Raw genomic sequence first — 26,768 nt, forward strand, 5'->3', positions numbered from 1 at the left:
AGTACCGCAATGCCACTTGGCTCACCAAATTTCGTTCTTCTAGGTTAAACCGTTCGTTGGCAGTAACAGTTTTAATTTTTAGGTTTCACTCTGTTTTTTTCTATATGGATACATGTATTTGGAACTCTAAATCAAACACGGTTTGTGCTAGCTCTTTGCAACTTGACACAATAAAGTAGTTCCAAGTTCTTTCTCTATGGTTTGTTTCCTATTGATGTAGCCCTAAGCAGAGACTGGAGCAAATCACTTGCATAGAAAGGGGTTGCCAAGCTTCCAAAAAACTACGAGTTTCCTAAGATCTCAGCACACATTTTTTAACCCAATCTTGATGGCACTTACAGGTAATGATCAGTACCCCAATGCCAGTTGGCTCACCAAATTTCGTTCTTCTAGGTTATACCGTTCGTTGGCAGTAACAGTTTTAATTTTTAGGTTTCACGCTGTTTTCTCCTATATGGATACATGTAGTTGGAACTCTAAATCAAACACGGTTTGTGCTAGCTCTTTGAAACTTGACACAATAAAGTAGTTCCAAGTTCTATCTCTACGGTTTGTTTCCTATTAATGTAGCCCTAAGCGCAGACCGGCGCAAATCACTTTCATGGAAAGGGGTTGCAAGCTTCCAAAAAGTACGAGTTTTCTGAAATCTCAGCACACATTTTTTCACCCAATCTTGATGACACTTACAGGTAATGATCAGTACCCCAATGCCACTTGGCTCACCAAATTTCGTTCTTCTAGGTTAAACCGTTCGTTGGCATTAACAGTTTTAATTTTTAGGTTTCACTCTGTTTTCTCCTATATGGATACATATAGTTGGAACACTAAATCAAACACGGTTTGTGCTAGCTCTTTGAAACTTGACACAATAAGTAGTTCCAAGTTCTATCTCTATGGTTTCTTTCCTATTGATGTAGCCCTAAGCAAAGACTGGCGCAAATCACTTTCATGGAAAGGGTTTGCCAAGCTTCCAAAAAACTTCGAGTTTTCTGAAATCTCAGCACACATTTTTTCACCCTATCTTGTTGACACTTTCAGGTAATGATCAGTACCCCAATCCCACTTGGCTCACCAAATTTCGTTCTTCTAGGTTAAACCGTTTGTTGGCAGTAACAGTTTTAATTTTTAGGTTTCACTCTGTTTTCTCCTATATGGATACATGTAGTTGGAACTCTAAATCAAACACGGTTTGTTCTAGCTCTTTGAAACTTGACACAATAAAGTAGTTCCAAGTTCTATCTCTGGGGTTTGTTTCCTATTGATGTAGCCCTACACAGAGACTGGCGCAAATCACTTTAATGGAAAGGGGTTGCCAAGCTTCCAAAAAACTTCGAGGTTCCTGAAATCTCAGCACACATTTTTTCCCAAAATCTTGATGACACTTACAGGTAATGATCATACCGCAATGCCACTTGGCTCACCAAATTTCGTTCTTCTAGGTTAAACCGTTCGTTGGCAGTAACAGTTTTAATTTTTAAGTTTCACTCTGTTTTCTCCTATATGGATACATGTAGTTGGAACTCTAAATCAAACACGGTTTGTGCTAGCTCTTTGAAACTTGACACAATAAAGTAGTTCCAAGTTCTATCTCTATGGTTTGTTTCCTATTAATGTAGCCCTAAGCACAGACCGGCGCAAATCACTTTAATGGAAAGGGGTTGCCAAGCTTCCAAAAAGTACGCGTTTCCTGAAATCTCAGCACACATATTTTCACCCAAACTTGATGACACTTACAGGTAATGATCAGTACCCCAATGCCACTTGGCTCACCAAATTTCGTTCTTCTAGGTTAAACCGTTCCTTGGCAGTAACAGTTTTAATTTTTAGGTTTCACTCTGTTTTCTCCTATATGGATACATGTTGTTGGAACTCTAAATCAAACACGGTCTGTGCTAGCTCTTTGCAACTTGACACAATAAAGTAGTTCCGAGTTCTATCTCTATGGTTTGTTTCCTATTGATGTAGACCTAAGCAGAGACTGGCGCAAATCACTTTAATTTAAAGGGGTTGCCAAGCTTCCAAAAAACTTCGAGTTTCCTGAAATCTCAGCGCACATTTTTTTCCCAAAATCTTGATGACACTTACAGGTAATGATCAGTACCGCAATGCCACTTGGCTCACCAAATTTTGTTCTTCTAGGTTAAACCGTTCATTGGCAGTAACAGTTTTAATTTTTAGGTTTCACTCTGTTTTTTCCGATATGGATACATGTAGTTGGAACTCTAAATCAAACACGGTTTGTGCTAGCTCTTTGAAACTTGACACAATAAAGTACTTCCAAGTTCTATCTCTATGGTTTGTTTCCTATTGATGTAGCCCTAAGCAGAGACTGGCGCAAATCACTTACATAGAAAGGGGTTGCCAAGCTTCCAAAAAACTACGAGTTTCCTGAAATCTCAGCACACATTTTTTAACCCAATCTTGATGGCACTTACAGGTAATGATCAGTACCCCAATGCCAGTTGGCTCACCAAATTTCGTTCTTCTAGGTTATACCGTTCGTTGGCAGTAACAGTTTTAATTTTTAGGTTTCACGCTGTTTTCTCCTATATGGATACATGTAGTTGGAACTCTAAATCAAACACGGTTTGTGCTAGCTCTTTGAAACTTGACACAATAAAGTAGTTCCAAGTTCTATCTCTATGGTTTGTTTCCTATTCATGTAGCCCTAGGCAGAGACTGGCGCATATCACTTTCATGGAAAGGGGTTGCCAAGCTTCCAAAAAACTACGAGTTTCCTGAAATCTCAGCACACATTTTTTCACCCAATCTTGATGGCACTTACAGGTAAAGATCAGTACCCCAATGCCACTTGGCTCACCAAATTTCGTCCTTCTAGTTTAAACCATTCGTTGGCAGTAACAGTTTTAAATTTTAGGCTTCAGTCTGTTTTCTCCTATATGGATACATGTAGTTGGAACTCTAAATCAAACAAGGTTTGTGCTAGCTCTTTGACTTGACACAATAAAGTAGTTTCAAGATCTATCTCTATGGTTTGTTTCCTATTGATGTAGCCCTAAGCAGAGACTGGCGCAAATCACTTTCATGGGAAGGGTTTGCCAAGCTTCCAAAAACTACGAGTTTCTTGAAATCTCAGCACACATTTTTTCCCCCAATCTTGATGACACTTTCAGGTAATGATCAGTACCCCAATCTCACTTGGCTCACCAAATTTCGTTCTTCTAGGTTAAACCGTTCGTCGGCAGTAACCGTTTAAATTTTTGGGCTTCACTCTGTTTTCTCCTATATGGATACATGTAGTTGAAACTCTAAATCAAACACGGTTTGTGCTAGCTCTTTGAAACTTGACACAATAAAGTAGTTACGAGTTCTATCTCTATGGTTTGTTTCCTGTTGATGTAGCAATAAGCAGAGACTGGAGCAAATCACTTTCATGGAAAGGGTTTGCCAAGCTTCCAAAAAACTACGAGTTTCCTGAAATCTCAGCACACATTTTTGCACCCAATCTTGATGGCACTTACAGGTAATGATCAGTACCCCAGTGCAACTTGGCTCACCAAATTTCGTTCTTCTAGGTTAAACCGTTCATTGGCAGTAACAGTTTTAATTTTTAGGTTTCACTCTGTTTTCTCCTATATGGATACATGAAGTTGGAACTCTAAATCAAACACGGTTTGTGCTAGCTCTTTGAAACTTGACACAATAAAGTAGTTCCAAGTTCTATCTCTATGTTTTGTTTCCTATTCATGTAGCCCTAAGCAGAGAGTGGCACAAATCTCTTTCATGGAAAGGGGTTGCCAAGCTTCCAAAAAACTACGAATTTCCTGAAATCTCAGCACACATTTTTTCACCCAATCTTGATGGCACTTACAGGTAATGATCAGTACCCCAATGCCACTAGGCTCACCAAATTTCGTTCTTCTAGGTTAAACCGCTCGTTGGCAGTAACAGTTTTAATTTTTAGGTTTCACTCTGTTTTCTCCTATATGGATACATGTATTTGGAACTCAAAATCAAACACGGTTTGTGCTAGCTCTTTGAAACTTGACACAATAAAGTAGTTCCAAGTTCTATTTCTATGGTTTGTTTCCTATTGATGTAGCCCTAAGGAGAGACTGGCGCAAATCACTTTCATGAAAAGGGGTTGACAAGCTTCCAAAAAAACTACGAGTTTCCTGAAATCTAAGCACACATTTTTTCACCCAATCTTGATGACACTTTCAGGTAATAATCAGTACCCCAATGCCACTTGGTTCACCAAATTTCATTCTTCAGGTTAAACCGTTCGTTGGCATAACAGTTTTAATTTTTACGTTTCACTCTGTTTTCTCCTATATGGATACATGTAGTTGGAAGTCTAAATCAAACAGGGTTTGTGCTAGCTCTTTGAAACTTGACACAATAAAGTAGTTCGAATTTGTATCTGTTGGTTTATTTCCTATTGATATAGCCCTAAGCAGAGCCTGGCGCAAATAACTTTCATGGAAAGGGGTTGCCAAGCTTCCAAAAAGTACGAGTTTCCTGAAATCTCAGCACACATTTTTTCAACCTATCTTGATGACACTTTCAGGTAATGATCAGCACCCCAATCCCACTTGGCTCACCAAATTTCGTTCTTCTACGTTAAACCGTTCGTTGGCAGTAACAGTTTTAATTTTTAGGCTTCACTCTGTTTTCTCCTATATGGATACATGTAGTTGGAACTCTAAATCAGACACGGTTTGTGCTAGCTCTTTGAAACTTGACACAATAAAGTAGTTACAAGTTCTATCTCTATGGTTTGTTTCCTATGGGTGTAGCCCTAAGCAGAGACTGACGTAAATCACTTTCATGGAAAGGGGTTGCCAAGCTTCCAAAAAACTACGAGTTTCCTGAAATCTCAGCACACATTTTTTCCCCAATCTTGATGACACTTTCAGGTAATGATCAGTACCCCAATCCCACTTGGCTCACCTAATTTCGTTCTTCTAGGTTAAACCGTTCGTTGGCAGTAACAGTTTTAATTTTTAGGTTTCACTCTGTTTTCTCCTACATGGATACATGTAGTTGGAACTCTAAATCAAACACGATTTGTGCTAGCTCTTTGAAACTTGACACAATAAAGTAGTTCCAATTTCTATCTCTATGGTTTGTTTCCTATTGATGTAGCCCTAAGCAGAGACTGGCGCAAATCACTTTCATGGAAAGGGGTTGCCAAGCTTCCAAAAAACGACGAGTTTCCTGAAATCTCAGCACACATTTTTTCACCCAATCTTGATGACACTTTCAGGTAATGATCAGTACCCCAATCCCACTTGGCTCACAAAATTTCGTTCTTCTAGGTTAAACCGTACGTTGGCTGTAACAGTTTTAATTTTTTGGATTCACTCGGTTTTCTCCTATATGGATACATGTAGTTGGAACTCTAAATCAAACACGGTTTGTGCTAGCTCTTTGAAACTTGACACAATAAAGTAGTTCCAAGTTCTATCTCTATGGTTTGTTTCCTACTGATGTAGCCCTAAGCAGAGACTGGCGCAAATCACTTTCATGGAAAGGATTTGCCAAGCTTCCAAAAAACTACGAGTTTCTTGAAATCTCAGCACACATTTCTTCCCCCAATCTTGATGACACTTTCAGGTAATGATCAGTACCCCAATCTCACTTGGCTCACCAAATTTCGTTCTTCTAGGTTAAACCGTTCGTCGGCAGGAACCGTTTTAATTTTTGGGCTTCACTCTGTTTTCTCTTATATGGATACATGCAGTTGGAACTCTAAATCAAACACGGTTTGTGCTAGCTCTTTGAAACTTGACACAATAAAGTAGTTGCAAGTTCTATCTCTATGGTTTGTTTCCTATTCATGTAGCCCTAAGCAGAGACTGGCGCAAATCACTTTCATGGAAAGGGGTTGCCAAGCTTCCAAAAAACTACGAGTTTCCTGAAATCTCAGCACACATTTTTTCATCCAATCTTGATGACACTTTCAGGTAATGATCAGTACCCCAATCCCACTTGGCTCACCAAATTTCGTTCTCCTAGGTTAAACCGTTCATTGGCAGTAACAGTTTTAATTTTTAGGTTTCACTCTGTTTTCTCCTATATGGATATATATACTTGGAAGTCTAAATCAAACACGGTTTGTGCTAGCTCTTTGAAACTTGACACAATAAAGTAGTTCCACGTTCTATCTCTATGGTTTGTTTCCTATTAATGTAGCCCTAAGCACAGACCGGAGCAAATCACTTTCATGGAAAGGGGTTGCCAAGCTTCCAAAAAGTAAGAGTTTCCTGAAATCTCAGCACACATTTTTTCACCCAATCTTGATGGCACTTTCAGGTAATGATCAGTACCCCAATCCCACTTGGCTCACCAAATTTCGTTCTTCTAGGTTATACTGTTCATTGGCAGTAACTGTTTTAATTTTTAGGTTTCACTCTGTTTTCCCCTATATGGATACATGTAGTTGGAACTCTAAATCAAACACGGTTTGTGCTAGCTCTTTGAAACTTGACACAATAAAGTAGTTCCAAGTTCTATCTCTATGGTTTGTTTCCTATTGCTGTAGCCCTAAGCAGAGCCTGGCGCAAATCACTTTCATGGAAAGGGTTTGCCAAGCTTCCAAAAAGTACGAGGTTCCTGAAATCTCAGCACACATTTTTTCAACCTATCTTGATGACACTTTCAGGTAATGATCAGCACCCCAATCCCACTTGGCTCACCAAATTTCGTTCTTCTACGTTAAACCGTTCGTTGGCAGTAACAGTTTTAATTTTTAGGCTTCACTCTGTTTTCTCCTATATGGATACATGTAGTTTGTGCTAGCTCTCTGAAACTTGACACAATAAAGTAGTTCCAAGTTCTATCTCTATGGTTTGTTTCCTATGGGTGTAGCCCTAAGCAGAGACTGACGTAAATCACTTTCATGGAAAGGGGTTGCCAAGCTTCCAAAAAGTACGAGTTTCCTGAAATCTCAGCACACATTTTTTTCACCCAATCTTGATGACACTTTCAGGTAATGATCTGTACCCCAATCCCACTTGGCTCACCAAATTTCGTTCTTCTAGGCTAAACCGTTCGTTGGCAGTAACAGTTTTGATTTTTAGTCTTCACTCTGTTTTCTCCTATAAGGATACACATACTTGGAAATCTAAATCAAACAAATTGTGCTAGATCTTTGAAACTTGACACAATAAAGTAGTTCCAAGTTCTATCTCTATGGTTTGTTTCCTATTGATGTAGCCCTAAATAGAGACTGGCGCAAATCACTTTCAAAAAAAGGGTTTGCCAAGCTTCCAAAAAAACTACGAGTTTCCTGAAATCTCAGCACACATTTTTTCACCCAATCTTGATGACACTTTCAGGTAATGATCAGTACCCCAATCCCACTTGGCTCACAAAATTTCGTTCTTCTAGGTTAAACCGTTCGTTGGCTGTAACAGTTTTAATTTTTTGGATTCACTCGGTTTTCTCCTATATGGATACATGTAGTTGGAACTCTAAATCAAACACGGTTTGTGCTAGCTCTTTGAAACTTGACACAATAAAGTAGTTCTAATTTGTATCTCTATGGCTTGTTTCCTACTGATGTAGCCCTAAGCAGAGACTGGCGCAAATCACTTTCATGGAAAGGGGTTGCCAAGCTTCCAAAAAACTTCGAGTTTCCTGAAATCACAGCACACATTTTTTCACCCAATCTTGATGACACTTACAGGTAATGATCAGTACCCCAATGCCACTTGGCTCACCAAATTTCGTTCTTCTAGGTTAAACCGTTCGTTGGCAGTAACAGTTTTAAATTTTAGGTTTCACTCTGTTTTCTCCTATATGGATACATGTCGTTGGAACTCTAAATCAAACAAGGTTTGTGCTAGCACTTTGAAACTTGACACAATAAAGTAGTTCCAAGTTCTATCTCTATGGTTTGTTTCCTATTAATGTAGCCCTAAGCACAGACCGGCGCAAATCACTTTCATGGAAAGGGGTTGCCAAGCTTCCAAAAAGTATGAGTTTCCTGAAATCTCAGCATACATTTTTTCACCTTATCTTTATGACACTTTCAGGTAATGATCAGTACCCCAATCCCACTTGGCTCACCTAATTTCGTTCTTCTAGGTTAAACCGTTCGTTGGCAGTAACAGTTTTAATTTTTAGGTTTCACTCTGTTTTCTCCTACATGGATACATGCATTTGGAACTCTAAATCAAACACGGTTTGTGATAGCTCTTTGAAACTTGACACAATAAAGTAGTTCCAAGTTCTGTCTCTATGTTTTGTTTCCTATTGATGTAGCCCTAAGCAGAGACTGGCACAAATCACTTTCATGGAAAGGGGTTGCCAAGCTTCCAAAAAACTACGAGTTTCCTGAAATCTCAGCACACATTTTTTCACCCAATCTTGATGACATTTTCAGGTAATGATTAGTACCCCAATCCCACTTGGCTCACCTAATTTCGTTCTTCTAGGTTAAACCGTTCATTGGCAGTAACAGTTTTAATTTTTAGGCTTCACTCTGTTTTCTCCTGTATGGATACATGTAGTTGGGACTCTAAATCAAACACGGTTTGTGCTAGCTCTTTGAAACTTGACACAATAAAGTAGTTCCAAGTTCTATCTCTATGGTTTGATTCCTATTGTTGTAGCCCTAAGCAGAGACTGCCGCAAATCACTTTCATGGAAAGGGTTTGCCAAGTTTCCAAAAAACTACGAGTTTCCTGAAATCTCAGCACACATTTTTTCACCCAATCTTGATGACACTTACAGATAATGATCACTACCCCAATGCCACTTGGCTCACCAAATTTCGTTCTTCTAGGTTAAACCGTTCGTTGGCAGTAACAGTTTAAATTTTTAGGTTTCACTCTGTTTTCTACTATATGGATACATGTATTTGGAACTCTAAATCAAACACGGTTTGTGATAGCTCTTTGAAACTTGACACAATAAAGTAGTTCCAAGTTCTATCTCTATGGTTTGTTTCGTTTTAATGTAGCCCTAAGCACAGACCGGCGCAAATCACTTTCATGGAAAGGGGTTGCCAAGCTTCCAAAAAGTACGAGGTTCCTGAAATCTCAGCATACATTTTTTCACCCAATCTTGATGACACTTTCAGGTAATGATCAGTACCCCAATCCCACTTGGCTCACCAAATTTCGTTCTTCTAGGTTAAACCGTTCGTTGGCAGTAACTGTTTTAATTTTTAGGTTTCACTCTGTTTTCTCCTATATGGATACATGTAGTTGGAACTCTAAATCAAACACGATTTGTGCTAGCTCTTTGAAACTTGACACAATGAAGTAGTTCCAAGTTCTATCTCTATGGTTTGTTTGCTATTAATGTAGCCCTAAGCACAGACCGGCGCAAATCACTTTCATGGAAAGTGGTTGCCAAGCTTCCAAAAACTACGAGTTTCCTGAAATATCAGCACATATTTTTTCAAACAATCTTGATGACACTTTCAAGTAATGATCAGTACCCCAATCCCACTTGGCTCACCAAATTTCGTTCTTCTAGGTTATACTGTTCGTTGGCAGTAACTGTTTTAATTTTTAGGTTTCACTCTGTTTTCTCCTATATGGATACATGTAGTTGGAACTCTAAATCAAACACGGTTTGGGCTAGCTCTTTGAAACTTGACACAATAAAGTAGTTCCTAGTTCTATCTCTATGGTTTGTTTCCTATTAATGTAGCCCTAAGCACAGACCAGCGCAAATCACTTTCATGGAAATGGGTTGCCAAGCTTCCAAAAATATGAGTTTCCTGAAATCTCAGCACACATTTTTTCACCCAATTTTGATGACACTTTCAGGTAATGATCAGTACCCCAATCCCACTTGGCTCACCAAATTTTGTTCTTCTAGGTTAAACCGTTCATTGGCAGTAACTGTTTTAATTTTTAGGTTTCACTCTGTTTTCTCCTATATGGATACATGTAGTTGGAACTCTAAATCAATCACGATTTGTGCTAGCTCTTTGAAACTTGACACAATAAAGTAGTTCCAAGTTCTATCTCTATGGTTTGTTTCCTATTAATGTAGCCCTAAGCACAGACCGGCGCAAATCACTTTCATGGAAAGGGGTTGCCAAGCTTCCAAAAAGTACGAGTTTACTGAAATCTCAGCACACATTTTTTCACCCAATCTTGATGACACTTTCAGGTAATGATCAGTACCCCAATCCCAATTGGCTCACCAAATTTCGTTCTTCTAGGTTATACTCTTCGTTGGCAGTAACTGTTTTAATTTTTAGGTTTCACTCTGTTTTCTCCTATATGGATACATGTAGTTGGAACTCTAAATCAAACACGGTTTGTGCTAGCTCTTTGAAACTTGGCACATTAAAGTAGTTCCAAGTTCTATCTCTATGTGTTGTTTCCTATTGATGTAGCCCTAAGCAGAGACTGGCGCAAATCACTTTCATGGAAAGGGTTTGCCAAGCTTCCAAAAAACTATGATTTTCCTGATCTCTGCACACATTTTTTCACCCAATCTTGATGACACTTACAGGTAATGATCAGTTCCCCAATGCCACTTGGCTCACCAAATTTCGTTCTTCTAGGTTAAACCGTTCGTTGGCAGTAACAGGTTTAATTTTTAGGTTTCACTCTGTTTTCTCCTATATGGATACATGTAGTTGGAACTCTAAATCAAACACGGTTTGTGCTAGCTCTTTGAAACTTGACACAATAAAGTAGTTCCAAGTTCTATCTCTACAGTTTGTTTCCTATTGATGTAGCCCTAAGCACAGACCGGCGCAAATCACTTCCATGGAAAGGGCTTGCCAAGCTTCCAAAAAGTACGAGTTTCCTGAAATCTCAGCTCACATTTTTTCACCCAATCTTGATGACACTTACAGGTAATGATCAGTACGCCAATGCCACTTGGCTCACCAAATTTCGTTATTCTAGGTTAAACCGTTCGTTGGCAGTAACAGTTTTAATTTTTAGGTTTCACTCTGTTTTCTCCTATATGGATACATGTAGTTGGAACTCTAAATCAAACACGGTTTGTGCTAGCTCTTTGAAACTTGACACAATAAAGTAGTTCCAAGTTCTATCTCTATGGTTTGTTTCCTATTGATGTAGCCCTAAGCAAAGACTGGCGCAAATCACTTTCATGGAAAGGGTTTCCCAAGCTTCCAAAAAACTACGAGTTTCCTGAAATCTCAGCACACATTTTTTCACCCTATCTTGATGACACTTTCAGGTAATGATCAGTACCCCAATCCCACTTGGCTCACCAAATTTCGATCTTCTGGGTTAAACCTTCGTTGGCAGTAACAGTTTTAATTTTTAGGCTTAACTCTGTTTTCTCCTATATGGATACATGTAGTTGGAACTCTAAATCAAAGATGGTTTGTTCTAGATCTTTGAAACTTGACACAATAAAGTAGTTCCAAGTTCTATCTCTATGGTTTGTTTCTTATTGATGTAGCCCTTAGCAGAGACTGGCGCAAATCACTTTCATAGAAAGGGGTTGCCAAGCTTCCAAAAAACTACGAGTTTCCTGAAATCTCAGCACACATTTTTTACCCAATCTTGGTTGCACTTACAGGTCATGATCAGTACCCCAATGCCACTTGGCTCACCAAATTTCGTTCTTCTAGGTTAAACCGTTCATTGGCAGTAACATTTTAAATTTTTAGGTTTCACTCTGTTTTCTCCTATATGGATACATGTAGTTGGAACTCTAAATCAAACACGGTGTGGGCTAGCTTTTTGAAACTTGACACAATAAAGTAGTACCAAGTCCTATCTCTATGGTTTGTTTCCTATTCATGTAGACCTAAGCAGATACTGGCGCAAATCACTTTCATGGAAAGGGGTTGCCAAGCTTCCAAAAAACTACGAGTTTCCTGAAATCTCAGCACACATTTTTTCAACCAATCTTGATGACACTTTCAGGTAATGAGCAGTACCCCAATCCCACTTGGCTCACCAAATTTCGTTCTTCTAGGATAAACCGTTCGTTGGCAGTAACAGTTTAAATTTTTAGGTTTCACTCTGTTTTCTCCTATATGGATATATGTAGTTGGAACTCTAAATCAAACACGGTTTGTGCTAGCTCTTTGAAACTTGACACAATAAAGTAGTTCTAATTTGTATCTCTATGGCTTGTTTCCTATAGATGTAGCCCTAAGCAGAGACCGGCGTAAATCACTTTCATTGAAAGGGGTTGCCAAGCTTCCAAAAAACTACGAGTTTCCTGAAATCTAAGCACACATTTTTTCACCTAATCTTGATGACACTTACAGGTAATGATCAGTACCCCAATCCCACTTGGCTCACCGAAATTCGTTCTTCTAGGTTAAACCGTTTGTTGGCAGTAACAGTTTTAACTTTTAGGTTTCACTCAGTTTTCTCCTATATGGATACATGTAGTTGGAACTCTAAATCAAACACGGTTTGTGCTAGCTCTTTGAAACTTGACACAATAAAGTAGTTCCTAGTTCTATCACTATGGTTTGTTCCCTATTGATGTAGCTCTAAGCAGAGACTGGCGCAAATCACTTTCATGGAAAGGGGTTGCCAATCTTCCAAAAAACTTCGAGATTCCTGAAATCTCAGCACACATTTTTTTCACCCAATCTTGATGACACTTACAGGTAATGATCAGGACCCCAATCCCACTTGGCTCACCAAATTTCGTTCTTCTAGGTTAAACCGTTCGTTGGCAGTAACAGTTTTAATTTTTAGGTTTCACTCTGTTTTCTCCTATATGGATACATGTAGTTGGAACTCTAAATCAAACACGGTTTGTGCTAGCTCTTTGAAACTTGACACGATAAAGTAGTTCCAAGTTCTATCTCTATGGTTTGTTCCCTATTGATGTAGCTCTAAGCAGAGACTGGCGCAAATCACTTTCATGGAAAGGGGTTGCCAAGCTTCCAAAACCTACGAGTTTCCTGAAATCTCAGCACACATTTTTTTCACCCAATCTTGATGACACTTACAGGTAATGATCAGTACCCCAATGCCACTTGGCTCACCAAATTTCGTTCTTCTAGGTTAAACCGTTCGTTGGCAATAACAGTTTTAATTTTTAGGTTTCACTCGGTTTTCTCCTATATGGATACATGTATTTGGAACTCTAAATCAAACAAGGTTTGTGATAGCTCTTTGAAACTTGACACAATAAAGTAGTTCTAAGTTCTATCTCTATGTTTTGTTTTCTATTGATGTAGCCCTAAGCAGAGACTGGCACAAATCACTTTCATGGAAAGGGGTTGCCAAGCTTCCAAAAAACTAGGAGTTCCTGAAATCACAGCACACATTTTTTCACCCAATCTTGATGACATTTTCAGGTAATGATTAGTACCCCATTCCCACTTGGCTCACCTAATTTCGTTCTTCTAGGTTAAACCGTTCGTTGGCAGTAACAGTTTTAATTTTTAGGCTTCACTCTGTTTTCTCCTATATGGATACATGTAGTTGGAACTCTAAATGAAACACGGTTTGTGCTAGCTCTTTGAAACTTGACACAATAAAGTAGATCCAAGTTCTATCTCTATGGTTTGATTCGTATTGTTGTAGCCCTAAGCAGAGACTGGCGCAAATCACTTTCATGGAAAGGGTTTGCCAAGTTTCCAAAAAACTACGAGTTTCCTGAAATCTCAGCACACATTTTTTCACCCAATCTTGATGACACTTACAGTTAATGATCACTACGCCAATGCCACTTGGCTCACCAAATTTCGTTCTTCTAGGTTAAACCGTTCGTTGGCAGTAACAGTTTTAATTTTTAGGTTTCACTCTGTTTTCTACTATATGGATACATGTATTTGGAACTCTAAATCAAACACGGTTTGTGATAGCTCTTTGAAACTTGACACAATAACGTAGTTCCAAGTTCTATCTCTATGGTTTGTTTCGTTTTAATGTAGCCCTAAGCACAGACCGGCGCAAATCACTTTCATGGAAAGGGGTTGCCAAGCTTCCAAAAAGTACGAGTTTCCTGAAATCTCAGCATACATTTTTTCACCCAATCTTGATGACACTTTCAGGTAATGATCAGTACCCCAATCCCACTTGGCTCACCAAATTTCGTTCTTCTAGGTTATACTGTTCGTTGGCAGTAACTGTTTTAATTTTTAGGTTTCACTCTGTTTTCTCCTATATGGATATATGTAGTTGGAACTCTAAATCAAACACGGTTTGTGCTAGCTCTTTGAAACTTGACACAATAAAGTAGTTCCAAGTTCTATCTCTATGGTTACTTTCCTATTGATGTAGCCCTAAGCAGAGACTGGCGCAAATCACTTTCATAGAAAGGGGTTGCCAAGCTACCAAAAAACTACGAGTTTCCTGAAATCTCAGCACACATTTTCTCACCCAATCTTGATGGCACTTACAGGTAATGATCAGTACCCCAATGCCACTTGGCTCACCAAATTTCGTTCTTCTAGGTTAAACCGTTCGTTGGCAGTAACAGTTTTAATTTTTAGGTTTCACTCTGTTTTCTCCTATATGGATACATGTAGTTGGAACTCTAAATCAAACACGGTTTGTGCTAGCTCTTTGAAACTTGACACAATAAAGTAGTTCCAAGTTCTATCTCTATGGTTTGTTCCTATTGATGTAGCCCTAAGCAGAGACTGGCGCAAATCACTTTCATGGAAAAGGTTTGCCAAGCTTCCAAAAAACTATGAGTTTCCTCAAGTCTCACCACATTTTTTCACCCAATCTTGATGACACTTACAGGTAATGATCAGTACACCAATGCCAGTTGGCTCACCAAATTTCGTTCTTCTAGGTTAAACCGTTCGTTGGCAGTAACAGTTTTAATTTTTAGGTTTCACTCTGTTTTGTCCTATAGGGATACATGTAGTTGGAACTCTAAATCAAACATGGTTTGTGCTAGCTCTTTGAAACTTGACACAATAAAGTAGTTCCAAGTTCTATCTCTATGGTTTGTTTCCAATTAATGTAGCCCTAAGCACAGACCGGCGCAAATCACTTTCATGGAAAGGGGTTGCCAAGCTTCCAAAAAGTACGAGTTTCCTTAAATCTCAGCACAAATTTTTTCACCCCATCTTGATGACACTTGCAGGTAATGATCAGTACCCCAATGCCACTTGGCTCACCAAATTTTATTCTTCTAGGTTAAACCGTTCGTTGGCAGTAACAGTTTTAATTTTTAGGTTTCACTCTGTTTTCTCCTATATGGATAAATGTATTTGGAACTCTAAATCAAACACGGTTTGTGCTAGCTTTTTGAAACTTGACACAATAAAGTAGTTCCAAGTTCTATCTCTATGTGTTGTTTCCTATTGATGTAGCCCTAAGCAGAGACTGGCATAAATCACTTTCATTGAAAGGGGTTGCCAAGCTTCCAAAAAACAACGAGTTTCCTGAAATCTCATCACACATTTTTTCACCCAATCTTGATGACACTGTCAGGTAATGATCAGTAACCCAATCCCACTTGGCTCACCAAATTTCGTTCTTCAAGGTTAAACCATTCGTTGGCAGTAACAGTTTTAATTTTTAGGTTTCACTCTGTTTTCTCCTATATGGATACATGTAGTTGGAACTCTAAATCAAACACGGTTTGTGCTAGCTCTTTGAAACTTGACACAATAAAGTAGTTCCAAGTTCTATCTCTATGGTTTTTTTCCTATTGATGTAGCCCTCAGCAGAGACCGGCGCAAATCACTTTCATCGAAAGGGGTTGCCAAGATTCTAAAAAATTTCGAGTTTCCTGAAATCTCAGCACACATTTTTTCACCCAATCTTGATGACACTTACAGGTAATGATCAGTACCCCAATGCCACTGGCTCAACAAATTTCGTTCTTCTAGGTTAAACCGTTCATTGGCAGTAACACTTTTAATTTTTAGGTTTCACTCTGTTTTCTCCTATATGGATACATGTAGTTGGAACTCTAAATCAAACACGGTTTGTGCTAGCTCTTTGAAACTTGACACAATAAAGTAGTTCCAAGTTCTATCTCTACGGTTTATTTCCTATTAATGTAGCCCTAAGCACAGACCGGCGCAAATCACTTTCATGGAAAGCGGTTGCCAAGCTTCCAAAAAGTACGAGTTTCCTTAAATCTCAGCACAAATTTTTTCACCCAATCTTGATGACACTTACAGGTAATGATCAGTTCCCCAATGCCACTTGGCTCACCAAATTTCGTTCTTCTAGGTTAAACCGTTCGTTGGCAGTAACAGTTTTAATTTTTAGGTTTCACTCTGTTTTCTCCTATATGGATACATGTAGTTGGAACTCTAAATCAAACATGGTTTGTGCTAGCTCTTTGAAACTTGACACAATAAAGTAGTTCCAAGTTCTATCTCTATGGTTTGTTTCCTATTGATGTAGCCCTAAGCAGAGACTGGCGCAAATCACTTTCATGGAAAGGGTTTGCCAAGCTTCCAAAAAACTATGAGTTTCCTCAAGTCTCACCACATTTTTTCACCCAATCTTGATGACACTTACAGGTAATGATCAGTACACCAATGCCAGTTGGCTCACCAAATTTCGTTCTTCTAGGTTAAACCGTTCGTTGGCAGTAACAGTTTTAATTTTTAGGTTTCACTCTGTTTTTTCCTATATGGATACATGTATTTGGAACTCTGAATCAAACACGGTTTGTGCTAGCTTTTTGAAACTTGACAGGATAAAGTAGTTCCAAGTTCTATCCCTATGTTTTGTTTCCTATTGATGTAGCCCTAAGCAGAGACTGGCATAAATCACTTTAATTGAAAGGGGTTGCCAAGCTTCCAAAAAACTACGAGTTTCCTGAAATCTCAGCACACATTTTTTCACCCAATCTTGATGACACTTATAGGTAATGATCAGTACCTCAATACCACTTGGCTCACCAAATTTCGTTTTCTAGGTTAAACCGTTCGTTGGCAGTAACAGTTTTAATTTTTAGGTTTCACTCTGAGTTCTCCTATATGGATACATGTAGTTGGAACTCTAAATCAAACAGGGTTTGTGCTACCTCTTTGAAACTTGACACAATAAAGTAGTTCCAAGTTCTATCTCTATGGTTTGTTTCCAATTAATGTAGCCCTATGCACAGACCGGCGCAAATCACTTTCATGGAAAGGGGTTGCCAAGCTTCCAAAAAACTACGAGTTTCCTGAAATCTCAGCACAAAATTTCACCCCATCTTGATGACACTTGCAGGTAATGATCAGTACCCCAATGCCACTTGGCTCACCAAATTTTATTCTTCTAGGTTAAACCGTTCGTTGGCAGTAACAGTTTTAATTTTTAGGTTTCACTCTGTTTTCTCCTACAAGGATACATGTAGTTGGAACTCTAAATCAAACACGGTTTGTGCTAGCTCTTTGAAACTTGACACAATAAAGTAGTTCCAATTTCTATCTCTATGGTTTGTTTCCTATTGATGTAGACCTAAGCAGAGACTGGCGCAAATCACTTTAATGGAAAGGGGTTGCCAAGCTTCCAAAAAACTTCGAGTTTCCTGAAATCTCAGCACACATTTTTTCACCCAATTTGATGACATTTTCAGGTAATGATCAGTACCGCAATGCCACTTGGCTCACCAAATTTCGTTCTTCTAGGTTAAACCGTTCGTTGGCAGTAACAGTTTTAATTTTTAGGTTTCACTCTGTTTTCTCCTATTTGGATACATGTAGTTGGAACTCTAAATCAAACACGGTTTGTGCTAGCTCTTTGCAACCTGACACAATAAAGTAGTTCCAAGTTCTATCTCTATGGTTTGTTTCCTATTGATGTAGCCCTAAGCAGAGACCGCCGCAACTCACTTACATAGAAAGGGGTTGCCAAGCTTCCAAAAAACTACGAGTTTCCTGAAATCTCAGCACACATTTTTTCACCCCATCTTGATGACACTGTCAGGTAATGATCAGTAACCCAATCCCACTTGGCTCACCAAATTTCGTTCTTCAAGGTTAAACCATTCGTTGGCAGTAACAGTTTTAATTTTTAGGTTTCACTCTGTTTTGTCCTATAGGGATACATGTAGTTGGAACTCTAAATCAAACACGGTTTGTGCTAGCTCTTTGAAACTTGACACAATAAAGTAGTTCCAAGTTCTATCTCTATGGTTTGTTTCCAATTAATGTAGCCCTAAAAACAGACCGGCGCAAATCACTTTCATGGAAAGGGGTTGCCAAGCTTCCAAAAAGTACGAGTTTCCTAAAATCTCAGCACAAATTTTTTCACCCCATCTTGATGACACTTGCAGGTAATGATCAGTACCCCAATGCCACTTGGCTCACCAAATTTCGTTCTTCTAGGTTAAACCGTTCGTTGGCAGTAACAGTTTTAATTTTTAGGTTTCACTCTGTTTTCTCCTATATGGATACATGTAGTTGGAACTCTAAATCAAAAACGGTTTGTGCTAGCTCTTTGAAACTTGACACAATAAAGTAGTTCCAAGTTCTATCTCTATGGTGTGTTTCCTATTGATGTAGCCCTAAGCAGAGACTGGCGCAAATCACTTTCATCGAAAGGGGTTGCCAAGATTCTAAAAAATTTCGAGTTTCCTGAAATCTCAGCACACATTTTTTCACCCAATCTTGATGACACTTACAGGTAATGATCAGTACCCCAATGCCACTGGCTCAACAAATTTTGTTCTTCTAGGTTAAACCGTTCATTGGCAGTAACACTTTTAATTTTTAGGTTTCACTCTGTTTTCTCCTATATGGATACATGTAGTTGGAACTCTAAATCAAACACGGTTTGTGCTAGCTCTTTGAAACTTGACACAATAAAGTAGTTCCAAGTTCTGTCTCTACGGTTTGTTTCCTATTAATGTAGCCCTAAGCACAGACCGGCGCAAATCACTTTCATGGAAAGCGGTTGCCAAGCTTCCAAAAAGTACGAGTTTCCTTAAATCTCAGCACAAATTTTTTCACCCAATCTTGATGACACTTACAGGTAATGATCAGTTCCCCAATGCCACTTGGCTCACCAAATTTCGTTCTTCTAGGTTAAACCGTTCGTTGGCAGTAACAGTTTTAATTTTTAGGTTTCACTCTGTTTTCTCCTATATGGATACATGTAGTTGGAACTCTAAATCAAACACGGTTTGTGCTAGCTCTTTGAAACTTGACACAATAAAGTAGTTCCAAGTTCTATCTCTATGGTTTGTTTCCTATTGATGTAGCCCTAAGCAGAGACTGGCGCAAATCACATTCATGGAAAGGGTTTGCCAAGCTTCCAAAAAACTATGAGTTTCCTCAAGTCTCACCACATTTTTTCACCCAATCTTGATGACACTTACAGGTAATGATCAGTACACCAATGCCAGTTGGCTCACCAAATTTCGTTCTTCTAGGTTAAACCGTTCGTTGGCAGTAACAGTTTTAATTTTTAGGTTTCACTCTGTTTTTTCCTATATGGATACATGTATTTGGAACTCTGAATCAAACACGGTTTGTGCTAGCTTTTTGAAACTTGACAGGATAAAGTAGTTCCAAGTTCTATCTCTATGTTTTGTTTCCTATTGATGTAGCCCTAAGCAGAGACTGGCATAAATCACTTTAATTGAAAGGGGTTGCCAAGCTTCCAAAAAACTACGAGTTTCCTGAAATCTCAGCACACATTTTTTCACCCAATCTTGATGACACTTATAGGTAATGATCAGTACCTCAATACCACTTGGCTCACCAAATTTCGTTTTCTAGGTTAAACCGTTCGTTGGCAGTAACAGTTTTAATTTTTATGTTTCACTCTGAGTTCTCCTATATGGATACATGTAGTTGGAACTCTAAATCAAACACGGTTTGTGCTACCTCTTTGAAACTTGACACAATAAAGTAGTTCCAAGTTCTATCTCTATGGTTTGTTTCCAATTAATGTAGCCCTATGCACAGACCGGCGCAAATCACTTTCATGGAAAGGGGTTGCCAAGCTTCCAAAAAACTACGAGTTTCCTGAAATCTCAGCACAAAATTTCACCCCATCTTGATGACACTTGCAGGTAATGATCAGTACCCCAATGCCACTTGGCTCACCAAATTTTATTCTTCTAGGTTAAACCGTTCGTTGGCAGTAACAGTTTTAATTTTTAGGTTTCACTCTGTTTTCTCCTATATGGATAAATGTATTTGGAACTCTAAATCAAACACGGTTTGTGCTAGCTCTTTGAAACTTGACACAATAAAGTAGTTCCAAGTTCTATCTCTATGGTTTGTTTCCTATTGATGTAGACCTAATCAGAGACTGGCGCAAATCACTTTAATGGAAAGGGGTTGCCAAGCTTCCAAAAAACTTCGAGTTTCCTGAAATCTCAGCACACATTTTTTCACCCAATCTTGATGACACTTTCAGGTAATGATCAGTACCGCAATGTCACTTGGCTCACCAAATTTCGTTCTTCTAGGTTAAACCGTTCGTTGGCAGTAACAGTTTTAATTTTTAGGTTTCACTCTGTTTTCTCCTATATGGATACCTGTAGTTGGAACTCTAAATCAAACACGGTTTGTGCTAGCTCTTTGCAACTTGACACAATAAAGTAGTTCCAAGTTCTATCTCTATGGTTTGTTTCCTATTGATGTAGCCCTAAGCAGAGACTGGCGCAAATCACTTACATAGAAAGGGGTTGCCAAGCTTCCAAAAAACTACGAGTTTCCTGAAATCTCAGCACACATTTTTTCACCCAATCTTGATGGCACTTACAGGTAATGATCAGTACCCCAATGCCACTTGGCTTACCAAATTTCGTTCTTCTAGGTTAAACCGTTCGTTGGCAGTAAAAGTTTTAATTTTTAGGTTTCACTCTGAGTTCTCCTATATGGATACATGTAGTTGGAACTCTAAATCAAACACGGTTTGTGCTACCTCTTTGAAACTTGACACAATAAAGTAGTTCCAAGTTCTATCTCTATGGTTTGTTTCCAATTAATGTAGCCCTAAGCACAGACCCGCGCAAATCACTTTCATGGAAAGGGGTTGCCAAGCTTCCAAAAAGTACGAGTTTCCTTAAGTCTCAGCACAAAATTTCACCCCATCTTGATGACACTTGCAGGTAACGATCAGTACCCCAATGCCACTTGGCTCACCAAATTTTATTCTTCTAGGTTAAACCGTTCGTTGGCAGTAACAGTTTTAATTTTTAGGTTTCACTCTGTTTTCTCCTGTATGGATAAATGTATTTGGAACTCTAAATCAAACACGGTTTTTGCTAGCTCTTTGAAACTTGACACAATAAAGTAGTTCCAAGTTCTATCTCTATGGTTTGTTTCCTATTGATGTAGACCTAAGCAGAGACTGGCGCAAATCACTTTCATGGAAAGGGGTTGCCAAGCTTCCAAAACCTACGAGTTTCCTGAAATCTCAGCACACATTTTTTCACCCAATCTTGATGGCACTTACAAGTAATGATAAGTACACCAATGCCACTTGGCTCACCAAATTTCGTTCTTCTAGGTTATACTGTTCGTTGGCAGTAACAGTTTTAAATTTTAGGTTTCACTCTGTTTTCTCCTATATGGATACATGTATTTGGAACTCTAAATCAAACACGGTTTGTGCTAGCTCTTTGAAACTTGACACAATAAAGTAGTTCCAAGATCTATCTCTATGGTTTGTTTCCTATCAATGTAGCCCTAAGCACAGACCGGTGCAAATCACTTTCATGGAAAGGGGATGCCAAGCTTCCAAAAAGTACGAGTTTCCTGAAATCTCAGCACACATTTTTTCAACCAATCTTGATGACACTTTCAGGTATTGATCAGTACCACAATCCCACTTGGCTCACCAAATTTCGTTCTTCTAGGTTGTGCTGTTCGTTGGTAGTAGCTGTTTTAATTTTTAGGTTTCACTCTGTTTTCTCCTATATGGATACATGTTGTTGGAACTCTAAATCAAAAACGGTTTGTGCTAGCTCTTTGAAACTTGACACAATAAAGTAGTTCCAAGTTCTATCTCTATGGTTTGATTCCTATTGATGTAGCCCTAAGCACAGACCGGCGCAAATCACTTTCATGGAAAGGGGTTGCCAAGCTTCCAAAAACTACGAGTTTCCTGAAATCTCAGCACACATTTTTTCACCCAATCTTGATGACACTTTCAGGTAATGATCAGTACCCCAATCTCACTTGGCTCACCAAATTTCGTTCTTCTAGGTTATACTGTTCGTTGGCAGTAACTGTTTTAATTTTTAGGTTTCACATTGTTTTCTCCTATATGGATACATGTAGTTGGAACTCTAAATCAAACACGGTTTGTGCTAGCTCTTTGAAACTTGACACAATAAAGTAGTTCCAAGTTCTATCTCTATGGTTTGTTTCCTATTAATGTAGCCCTAAGCACAGACCGGCGCAAATCACTTTAATGGAAATGGGTTGCCAAGCTTCCAAAAAGTACGAGTTTCCTGAAATCTCAGCACACATTTTTTCTCCCAATCTTGATGACACTTTCAGGTAATGATCAGTACCCCAATCCGACTTGGCTCACCAAATTTCATTCTTCTAGGTTAAACCGTTCGTTGGCAGTAACAGTTTTAATTTTTAGGTTTTACTCTGTTTTCTCCTATATGGATACATGTAGTTGGAACTCTAAATCATACACGGTTTGTGCTAGCTCTTTGAAACTTGACACGATAAAGTAGTTCTAAGTTCTATCTCTATGGTTGTTTCCTATTGATGTAGCCCTAAGCAGAGACTGGGCAAATCACTTTCATGGAAAGGGATTGCCAAGCTTCAAAAAACTACGAGTTTCCTGAAATCTCAGCACACATTTTTTCACCCAATCTTGATGGCACTTACAGGTAATGATCAGTACCCCAATGCCACTTGGCTCACCAAATTTCGTTCTTCTAGGTTAAACCATTCATTGGCAGTAACAGTTTTAATTTTTAGGTTTCACTCTGTTTTCTCCTATATGGATACATGTATTTGGAACTCTAAATCAAACACGGTTTGTGCTAGCTCTTTGAAACTTGACAAAATAAAGTAGTTCCAAGTTCTATCTCTATGGTTTGTTTCCTATTGATGTAGCCCTAAGCAGAGACTGGCGCAAATCACTTTCATGGAAAGGGTTTGCCAAGCTTCCAAAAAATTACGAGTTTCCTGAAATCTAAGCACACATTTTTTCACCCAAAGTTTATGGCACTTACAGGTAATGATAAGTACTCCAATGCCACTTGGCTCACCAAATTTCGTTCTTCTAGGTTAAACCGTTCGTTGGCAGTAACAGTTTTAAATTTTAGGTTTCACTCTGTTTTCTCCTATATGGATACATGTCGTTGGAACTCTAAATCAAACAAGGTTTGTGCTAGCTCTTTGAAACTTGACACAATAAAGTAGTTCCAAGTTCTATCTCTATGGTTTGTTTCCTATTAATGTAGCCCTAAGCACAGACCGGCGCAAATCACTTTCATGGAAAGGGGTTGCCAAGCTTCCAAAAAACTACGAGTTTCCTGAAATCTCAGCACACATTTTTTCACCCAATCTTGATGGCACTTACAGGTAATGATAAGTACCCCAATGCCACTTGGCTCACCGAATTTCGTTATTCTAGGTTAAACCGTTCGTTGGCAGTAACAGTTTTAAATTTTAGGTTTCACTCTGTTTTCTCCTATATGGATACATGTCGTTGGAACTCTAAATCAAACAAGGTTTGTGCTAGCTCTTTGAAACTTGACACAATAAAGTAGTTCCAAGTTCTATCTCTATGGTTTGTTTCCTATTGATGTAGCCCTAAGCAGAGACTGGCACAAATCCCTTTCATGGAAAGGGGTTGCCAAGCTTCCAAAACACTACGAGTTTCCTGAAATCTCAGCACACATTTTTTCACCAAATCTTGATGACACTTACAGGTAATGATCAGTACCCCAATACCACTTGGCTCACCAAATTTCGTTCTTCTATGTTAAACCGTTCGTTGGCAGTAACAGTTTTAATTTTTAGGTTTCACTGTTTTCTCCTATATGGATACATGTTGTTGGAACTCTAAATCAAACACGGTTTGTGCTAGCTCTTTGAAACTTGACACAATAAAGTAGTTCCAAGTTCTATCTCTATGGTTTGTTTCCTATTAATGTAGCCCTAAGCACAGACCGGCGCAAATCACTTTCATAGAAAGGGGTTGCCAAGCTTCCAAAAAGTATGAGTTTCCTTAAATCTCAGCACAAATTTTTTCACCCACTCTTGATGACACTTTCAGGAAATGATCAGTACCCCAATCCCACCTGGCTCACCAAATTTCGTTCTTCTAGGTTATACTGTTAGTTTGCGGTAACAGTTTTAATTTTTAGGTTTCACTCTGTTTTCTCCTATATGGATACATGTAGTTGGAACTCTAAATCAAACACAGTTTGTGCTAGCTCTTTGAAACTTGACACAATAAGTAGTTCCAGGTTCTATCTCTATGGTTTCTTTCCTATTGATGTAGCCCTAAGAAAGACTGGCGCAAACCACTTTCATGGAAAGGGGTTGCCAAGCTTCCAAAAAACTTCGAGTTTCCTGAAATCTCAGCACACATTTTTTCACCCTATCTTGTTGACACTTTCAGGTAATGATCAGAACCCCAATCCCACTTGGCTCACCAAATTTCGTTCTTCTAGGTTAAACCGTTCGTTGGCAGTAACAGTTTTAATTTTTAGGCATCACTCTGTTTTCTCCTATATGGATACATGTATTTGGAACTCTAAATCAAACACGGTTTGTGCTAGCTCTTTGAAACTTGACAGGATAAAGAAGTTCCAAGTTCTATCTCTATGTTTTGTTTCCTATTGATGTAGCCCTAAGCAGAGACTGGCATAAATCACTTTAATTGAAAGGAGTTGCCAAGCTTCCAAAAAACTACGAGTTTCCTGAAATCTCAGCACACATTTTTTCACCCAAACTTGATGACACTTACAGGTAATGATCAGTACCCCAATACCACTTGGCTCACCAAATTTCGTTCTTCTATGTTAAACCGTTCGTTGGCAGTAACAGTTTTAATTTTTAGGTTTCACTGTTTTCTCCGATATGGATACATGTAGTTGGAACTCTAAATCAAACACGGTTTGTGCTAGCTATTTGAAACTTGACACAATAAAGTAGTTCCAAGTTCTATCTCTATGGTTTGTTTCCTATAGATGTAGACCTAAGCAGAGACTGGCGCAAATCACTTTAATGGAAAGGGGTTGCCAAGCTTCCAAAAAACTTCGAGTTTCCTGAAATCTCAGCACACATTTTTTCCCAAAATCTTGATGACACTTACAGGTAATGATCAGTACCGCAATGCCACTTGGCTCACCAAATTTCGTTCTTCTAGGTTAAACCGTTCGTTGGCAGTAACAGTTTTAATTTTTAGGCATCACTCTATTTTCTTCTATATGGATACATGTAGTTGGAACTCTAAATCAAACACGGTTTGTGCTAGCTCTTTGGAACTTGACACAATAAAGTAGTTCCAAGTTCTATCTCTACGGTTTGTTTCCTATTAATGTTGCCCTAAGCACAGACCGGCGCAAATCACTTTCATGGAAAGGGGTTGCCAAGCTTCCAAAAATTTCGAGTTTCCTGAAATCCCAGCACACATTTTTCACCCAATCTTGATGACACTTTCAAGTAATGATCAGTATCCCAATACCACTTGGCTCACCAAATTTCGTTCTTCTAGGTTATACTGTTCGTTTGCAGGAACAGTTTTAATTTTTAGGTTTCACTCTGTTTTCTCCTATATGGATACATATAGTTGGAACTCTAAATCAAACACGGTTTGTGCTAGTTCTTTGAAACTTGACACAATAAGTAGTTCCAAGTTCTATCTCTATGGTTTCTTTCCTATTGATGTAGCCCTAAGCAGAGACTGGCGCAAATCACTTTCATGGAAAGGGGTTGCCAAGCTTCCAAAAAACTTCGAGTTTCCTGAAATCTCAGCACACATTTTTTCACCCTATCTTGTTGACACTTTCAGGTAATGATCAGTACCCCAATCCCACTTGGCTCACCAAATTTCGCTCTTCTAGGTTAAACCTTTCCTTGGCAGTAACAGTTTTAATTTTTAGGCATCACTCTGTTTTCTCCTATATGGATACATGTAGTTGGAACTCTAAATCAAACACGGTTTGTGCTAGCTCTTTGAAACTTGACACAATAAAGTAGTTCCAAGTTCTATCTCTATGGTTTGTTTCCTATTGATGTAGCCCTAAGCAGAGACTGGCGCAAATCACTTTCATGGAAAGGGGTTGCCAAGCTTCCAAAAGACTATGAGTTTCCTGAAATCTCATCACACATTTTTTCCCCCAATCTTGATGACATTATCAGGTAATGATCAGTACCCCAATCCCACTTGGCTCACCTAATTTCGTTCTTCTAGGTTAAACCGTTCGTTGGCAGTAATAGTTTTAATTTTTAGGCATCACTCTGTTTTCTCCTATATGGATACATGTAGTTGGAACTCTAAATCAAACACGGTTTGTGCTAGCTCTTTGAAACTTGACACAATAAAGTAGTTCCAATTTCTATCTCTATGGTTTGTTTCCTATTGATATAGACCTAAGCAGAGACTGGCACAAATCACTTTAATGGAAAGGGGTTGCCAAGCTTCCAAAAAACTTCGAGTTTCCTGAAATCTCAGCACACAGTTTTTCCCAAAATCTTGATGACACTTACAGGTAATGATCAGTACCGCAATGCCACTTGGCTCACCAAATTTTGTTCTTCTAGGTTAAACCGTTCGTTGGCAGTAACAGTTTTAATTTTTAGGTTTCACTCTGTTTTCTCCTATATGGATACATGTAGTTGGAACTCTAAATCAAACACGGTTTGTGCTAGCTCTTTGCAACTTGACACAATAAAGTAGTTCCAAGTTCTATCTCTATGGTTTGTTTCCTATTGATGTAGCCCTAAGCAGAGACTGGCGCAAATCACTTACATAGAA

The sequence above is a fragment of the Spermophilus citellus genome (assembly GCF_964194105.1).
Source record: "Spermophilus citellus genome assembly, chromosome: 2".
Taxonomy (NCBI): Eukaryota; Metazoa; Chordata; class Mammalia; order Rodentia; family Sciuridae; genus Spermophilus; species Spermophilus citellus.